The sequence below is a fragment of the Sceloporus undulatus genome, chromosome 1, assembly GCF_019175285.1.
Source record: "Sceloporus undulatus isolate JIND9_A2432 ecotype Alabama chromosome 1, SceUnd_v1.1, whole genome shotgun sequence".
In the NCBI taxonomy this organism is placed as follows: domain Eukaryota; kingdom Metazoa; phylum Chordata; class Lepidosauria; order Squamata; family Phrynosomatidae; genus Sceloporus; species Sceloporus undulatus.
Genome location: NC_056522.1, coordinates 155,324,112 through 155,331,830, shown reverse-complemented (window position 1 = coordinate 155,331,830; position 7,719 = coordinate 155,324,112).

Sequence of the window (7,719 nt, the reverse complement as noted above, 5' to 3'; positions counted from 1 at the left end):
GGCATTTAGGGAGCAACAGTGGCATTGATAAGGTGGTGGTCATGGTAGCACCCCACTTGTGGTGTCATCCATTGCAGCTTGCACCCCCCCCCCCCCCCGCAATCGTGACATCTGTACCACAAGGTCAGCACTCTTCAGTCAACTACTCAGTTACAGCTTCCAGACTGACCAGGCGGCAAAGGGAGCAGCATCCAATACTGGTTGTTTTGATTGTGCAGCAGTAGTCTTAATATCAAGAGACACATGTTGGGCGGGGGGTACTAGGGTTGTCATGGAAGAGGAAAAGGACTGGTAGACCCAGGAGTTTGGGGACCACTGTTTTAGATGGTAAGCCTATGTACAAGGAATAGTCAAATTAAAAACTGTAAGCCACTCTGGGAGCATAAATACTATAAATAAATAAATAAATAAATAAATAAAATAAATAAATAAATAAATAAAATGCTTACAGTATAATAATGTCTTGACTGTGTCACTGGGAAACATAGCATTTCATGACAGTTAAAGAATTTCCCCATGCTATTAAATGTTTTTGGAAAATTGTCTTTTCTTAGTGACTTACAGTAAATACTTGCATCCATTCTACTGAAGTCTTCATCTGGTTCAGTCTTCACAATACAAGAAACTCATCTAATTTATTAGGTTTTCTTATGTGGGGGCATCTATATGAATAGTAGAGTTTGTAATTCTGGGCCTGATTTGTATTTCCAAAATAAATACATCACTATTGTTGTAAATATTCACATTATTGCTATCTACTTTTTCACAGGAAAGTTTATGAAAAATAAACCATGGATTCACTGTTATTTTCATTCAATTTTAAGTGTGTGCGTTTGAGGGGGGGGGAATCAGTGTCAGCTCACAAATGTTTTGTTGTTGTTGTTGTTGTTGTTGTTTTTGCTTGGGATCTAAAAAGAGACCAAAATGCAGCTCAATTTTCATATTCCATTTCAGGAAAGAAGTAGCCTGAAATTCATAATACTTCAGGAAGGTGCTTGATTGACAGTGACATTATATTTGCCTATAAAGATTAAAGGGGAAAGATGCCTGTGAACCAAACCTGTGATGGGATAAATTGGTTTGAAAGGATGGAGGCTGGGAAGCTGGAGAAATCCAAATATATTTGGCTTAATATTAAAGAAAAATAAGAAATCAATGGAACTAAAAAAAGGGAAACAGAAAAGAAGACAAAGTGATTCTAGAAACAGCCCAGTGGGAAAAGGTGAGAAATATTAAACCGGGCTTAGGAAGCTGAACTCATAGGATTATATGAAGGTAGAGATTTGAGGATCAAAAAGACATGGAGTTAACAGGCGCACATGCTTTCACATTGTCCTGTAGCAAGAACAGCTAGTGTGACACTCTGCCTGCCAATCTCTCCTGGATATTTCCCTTCCGGCCTTAAAGCTCTCTTTATGATCTCAGACAAAGAAATTCACATACTAATGATGTCCCATAGAGCACCTTCAGAAATGTTCTGAATGGGATGTAATGGATATGTAGTGTTTAATGGAGAGCAGGTAATTGTTTATGCCAGAGAGAGAGATGGAGGGAAGGGATTTATTTTGTTGACCTTTAAGGCTGTGAGTGCTGCATAGCCGGGGTGATGTTTTTGCCTCTAATAGAAAGCTCAGTGTGCGAAGCCTTCAGCCTATTCCTCAGCAAGCATACTGTGCATATTTTTGTAGCCTCTTCTCTACAGAATATACACTACTATCTATTTTATAAGCTTTAGTTACATTCTATTTTTTCTTTTTTCTTGTTTTTTTTTAAAAAATCCTATTGAATTCCCTCCCCGAAAGCGCACAAGAACACCTGTTGTGCTACCTTCCAAAGCTGCTGTTTTATTAATGATCTCGAAACAGAAATACTAGTGCATGAAGAAGTTTTAAAATGACTTACTGATATGTCACAGACATTTTGCCAAGAAAATGAAAGGCACTGAGAGGGAAAACGCACTAGGGAGGCCAATAAAAAACCAAATGTTCCATTGCAGATTTGTCTGACCTTCACCTTCACAGAGAGCTCCTAAGAGCCAGAGTGTCTTTGCTGGGAGTTTTGTAAACATATTATGATTTATATTGAAAATGATGCTGAGTAATATATCAAAAGTGGTTTTATTATTAGTAGAAGTAGTATTTGGATTAGTTGTAGTAGCATTATTTGATATTTTAAGGAACGAATAAACAAATTCACATTGATAAAAAATCCAGAACATATACATTTGCAAAATTATGAGAAAGGCCTATATCTAAACTTGGATGTGCTTCATTTGGTTGTGTTACATATTTCCCTAACACTTTGAAATCTGAGTATCATTGAAATGAAAAGGGGAATTTTGATCTATGCACTACATGGAAAGATCCTAGATATAGCCTCTTTTTCATTTGAATAGCCACTCTTGCTTAATAACCATTTATCTGCATTCTTTGCCTTACATGTTAGAACTCAGGATTAGAATGGTATGCTATTTATTTAGAGCTAATGCAACATCATGGAGGTCAGCCATTCTCTCTGCTCTTCTCTCCCACTTGAGTCAAACATAGTGTCTTGTACTAATTATGTAGGTTTTTGTTAGGAGCTAAGGGTGCTTGTTGTTACATGAAAGGGTTGAAAACATAATCCAACATTGTCTCCAAACCAGTACTCTAGCAAGCATTAAGAGTGTATCTAAGACCATGTTAGTATTGATTCTAGTCAGATCGCATTAGCACTTCTTCCATTACCTGGCGAGAACCTGCCACTGAGTTAGCAATGCATAGGAAGACAGAACCAAGCAGCCAGATCAATGAACTAATGACGTCTGTCCTTTTTTCCACAGCTTAACTTCCCACACATCTTTCCCAATGCCACCTGCTCCCTTCCTTCACCCAGCCATGAACTCAAAATATTGAAAGTCTAACACTTCCAAGTAGCATCTCTTCATCAGATAAAATAAAACCGATTAGACAAGCAAACTATTGCAGTATACACAAGAAGATTCTTCATTAGCTGGGATGTACATGTGAACTCTGCATATGCACAACTGTCAAGCTTACTTTAATTTAACTTAAGCAATCTGGATATTCAGTTTTACTTATTAAAAAGTGTTTGCCTGTGTTGAGCTTAGAGTTTTCAGGCCTGAGGGTCTAGCTCTGACTCTCCAGTTTTTGTTCACCATCTCTAGGCAGGACACAAAGGTGCAAATTCTTCAAAATCTCCAGAAAAGAGGAAAGGTCTGTTTGCAAACAGGAGAGCAGAAACCCAATACAGTTTGTAACACTTCAATGATTTTTTGCTACAACTTGCAAAGACTCTGTATGGCGATTATATCGTTAATGAATTAGCTTCCTCCTTCACTCCCCTCAGCTGCTATGGCACCAGGACTCACCCTTTGCTCTGCTGTGCATCCACCTTCTTTCTAGAAGCAGGTAGGCTAGATTAAATGTTCCCTCTCCCTTCTCTCTCAGTAGGTCAGCAGGATCAGTCTCCTGATTTTACCTTGCTCTGGGAGCAGGCCCTTTAGCCATGATTTCTCTTTTAATTTCCAAACAGGAAAATATGTTTGTTCTCTTTCTCTCAGTCTCTCTGTCTCTATTTGAATGCAAGCTATGGACAATAGTAGTTAGTACTTAATGCATATCGCTTAACCACATCACTAGAACAAATCAAGCCTGAACTCTCAGGGCAAGCCAAGATGATTAAACTGAGGCTGTCTTACTTCGGTCACAACATGAGAAGGCAAGACTCATTAGAAAAGACAGTGATGCTGGGGAAGGTAGAGGGCAGTAGAAAGAGAGGAAAACTGCTTGCCAGATGGATAGATACAATCAAAGAGACCACAGGCCTGAGCCTACAGGACCTGAGCAGAGAGGTAGAGGATAGGGGGCATGGAGATGTCTCATTCACCAGGTCACCATGAATTGATGTCGACTAAAAGGCAGCTAACAACAATAAAGAACAAAAGAAGAAAACCAACTCGTCTGGGATGTGGTGCTGAAGAAAAGTACTAAGAATACTGTGGATGTCCAGGAAGACAAAGAAATGCATTCTAGAACAGATCAAGCTTGAACTTGCTTTGGAAGCCAAGATGAATAAACTGAAGATCTTGTACTTTGGCCATCTCATGAGGAAAAATGAATCATTAGAAAAGACAATGATGCTAGGAAAGGTGGAAGGCAGTAGAAACAGAGGAAGACCAGATGCTAGATGGTATGAAGAGGCCTTGAGCCCAAGGATGCAGGATTTGAGCAGAACAGTTGAGGATGGGGGTCTTGGAGATGTCTCATCCATAGGGTCACCATCAGTCAAAGTTGACTAGAAGGTAGTTAGCAACAACAGCAACAACAACAAAAGACAAAGATGTAGTCACAGTTTTTTTGTGGGTTTTTCTGGCTACGTGGCCATGTTCTAGAAGAGTTTTTTTTTCCTGATGTTTCACCAGCAGCTGTGGCTGGCATCCTCAGAAAATGCTGGCATGAAAGAGAGTGAGGTATATATACTGTTGGTTGAGGGGAAGCAATTTGCATGTTGATCTGTATATTGTTCTGCTGTTGAATGGCAAGGCTTCGGGGTGTCTATTTAATTAGTGATTCATTGTCTACTGGGAAACCCTCCTCACCCTGGGTGGTTTTCATTTGCACATACTGGGTCTTGATTTTCAGGATCGGTAACTAACCAACAGTGTATATATCCCACCCTCTTCCATGCCAGCATTCTCTGAAGATACCAGTCACAGCTGCTGACAAAACCTCAGGGGAAAAAAACTCTTCTAAAACATGGCCTCATAGCCTGAAAAACCCACAAAAAACTATGGATGCTGGTCATGAAAGCCTTCAACTTCACAAAGATGTAGCCCTTTGTTAACATCTTGCATGACAAAATATGTGTGTTATAATTCTTCACAACCATTGTAGGGAACTCTGATCACTCTGGCTGAGTGGCCATACATACTCACACACACACAGCTTGGTCCAACATTATTGTACCACAGAATAATTTCATGTATTCTTTTACACACTGATCTTTTTGTGGGTCATTTTGTAGCCTACTGGCTACTGATGCTACTGGATTTCTTTATGTCTTTGTAGCTTGAGTTGGTTTGGTTCCCTTTTGGGTTGAAAAACATTTGCTATGTAAAAGGGAAACAAGGTTGTGGAAAATGCCTCTGAAGAAAAAATGTTGAGGGAGGACTGGGATTTTTTTTTTAACTTTAACAAGTGTAGTTCTAATCTTATCAGTAATGGAAACTCAGAAGACAAGGAAAGAAATCCATGGTAAATGTAGGCCATTGTGTGTGAATGTTATGTGGTAACCTAGCAGATAAATTATTGACATACACTGTATGAATTGGTCTTTTGATCTTTTATTCTCCACTGAAGGAGTAATTCTCAAGATGGAAGCTGTGAAAAATATATCAGAGCTTGGAAACCTAAGTCGTAGTGTAACACATTAATGTTAAATCAGTGAATAAAATTAATTGGTTAGTGTTACAGCACTGAGGAAGGCTTTACAAACTAATTTGTTGATAAATTTCTTAAATCACTGAATCTCAACAATCAATTAAAGGCACTAAAATGGCCAGTAATGAGCTAAAGTGATAAGAAACATTAATCATTATTCAAAAGTGATGGCACTGGTGATTACTGACTGAAATACAGATTGAGTGTCCTTTATCTGTAATGTTTTGGGCCAGAAGTGTTTTGGATTTTGGAATTCCCTGTTTACATACAGAGACATAATGAGATATCTGGGAGATGGGACCTAAATATAAATACAAAATTAATTTATGTTTCATACACATTTTACACTTATACACATAGCCTGAAGGTTATTTTATACAATATTTTAAATAATTTTATGCATGAAACTAAGTTTGTGTACACTGAACCACCAGAAAGCAAAGGTGTCACCATCTTAACCACCCATAAATTTAATTTAATTTAATTTTTGGGAGGGGTGTTTGGTTGGAGTATTTTGGATTTTGGAATTCCAGATAAGGGAGACTCAACCTTTAAGGAATTTTTAAATCAGTATTGGGGGAAAAATTGAAACAATTTGTTTTAACAAATAGTAACAAAATTATTTGAACCAATTATTCTCAAGCTCTCAGTATTATATTTATAAGAAAAAAATGTAATCTCAGATGACAACTCTTGACTGTATTGTTAGAGATGGATGGTTTATGGGCAATATTTTCCCATGCTCAGCCATGAAACTGTCCCTGACTGTAACAAATTAGCACATGGGATAAAGAACAAATTAAAACTGTTTCTTTTATTTCAGAATTTTCCAATAATTGAAAAATTCAGGTATTTAAGGAATGGCAGAAAAAAAATTCAATTTATCTGGAATGGGGGGAAAGCAAGAATAAAATGGAAAGCATTAACAATTGAAACACAGAGATGAATCTGGGCTTCCTTATTTATCATTATATTATGAAGCAAATGCCTTGACTTTGCTTTCAGTCTGGATAACCCTGGAGAATGAGAAATTATTAATATTAGAAGGTTTTAACAATAGATTTGGTTGGCATGCCTATATCTGGTATGGAATGCTGAAGGCCATCTGAGAATTTCAAGATCACATTACTCAGAAGGCACTTGGTGGAAGTATAAAAATAAATTATCCAGAAAAATACCACTTTGGATATCACCAGAAGTCTTTTTTGAACAGTAGAAAAACCTTCAGAAAGGGATGAGATACAAGGATCATATAGTGGATCAACACACTCAAAGACAGTCCAAGTCTAGAGAAAATTTAGATATTTTTAATAATTGTTTCTTATATAAACAGATATTTGAAAGATTTAAAATGGACCAGATATTAGAAGATTTTGGGCCTTTACAGACTAGCCTGAAAGGCCAGCCTGGGGATAGAGTTGGCACACAGCATCCTGATGATGCATGCCTGACTCCACCCCCAGGGTGCCCTGACACTGTGCACCGCTCCAGACAGTGTGTGGCATCATGGTGCACCTTCGGTGCTGCATCCAGATGACGCAGTGTCAAAGGGGTGCCATAGAGCCATGCCACAGCAGCTATGGCACCCTTTCAAAGGTGAAAAAAGGAGCCGCCTTTTGGAGCTTCTTTTTGTGCCCTCAAAAGGCTGGATCAGGGCTGTGGTGTGAGGTTGCCGCAGCCCTAATCTGACACGAAAAGGGGCAGCCTGTAGAAAAGAAAGAGTTTGACCAAGTATTGTTAGGAAAATTCAGACATGGTAGGGTTCCTCAGCATGTGGATGCTGCATGCTCCAGAACGCTACAATTGGCCCCAGGCTGCCAAAAACCGGCAGTCTGTACTGGGCCAAAAATGCAGACACCTTTTCCAACATGTGGTGGTGATGTTCAAAAGCAGCCATGACCAACTGCGAAGCTGATAGGCATGACATGAGTCCTGCTACTTCTGCTCCCAGCAACTGGTCTTGAAAAGCATGCTAAGGAAGAGATGTAGGGCCGCTTGCTTTGGTGCTGGCTGTGCATTGATTATCATGTGTAATCCCAATCTTTTTCATGATCTTATCATGTGTTTGCTGTAGAATGATTTCCTTGTATGTCATTTCCCCCTCATAATATCAGGCTTTCAACCTGCTCGGTTGCAGTTTCTTTTATGACATCTAGAGACAAAGTTTAAGGTGAAGAAACCAAAGAGATGCTTGTGTGCATAAATCATGCATAGGCAACTACATGCCCCTTCTGTTTCAGCCCCTCCTTTCCCATGGAGACATTTTGGGTGTTAGTAC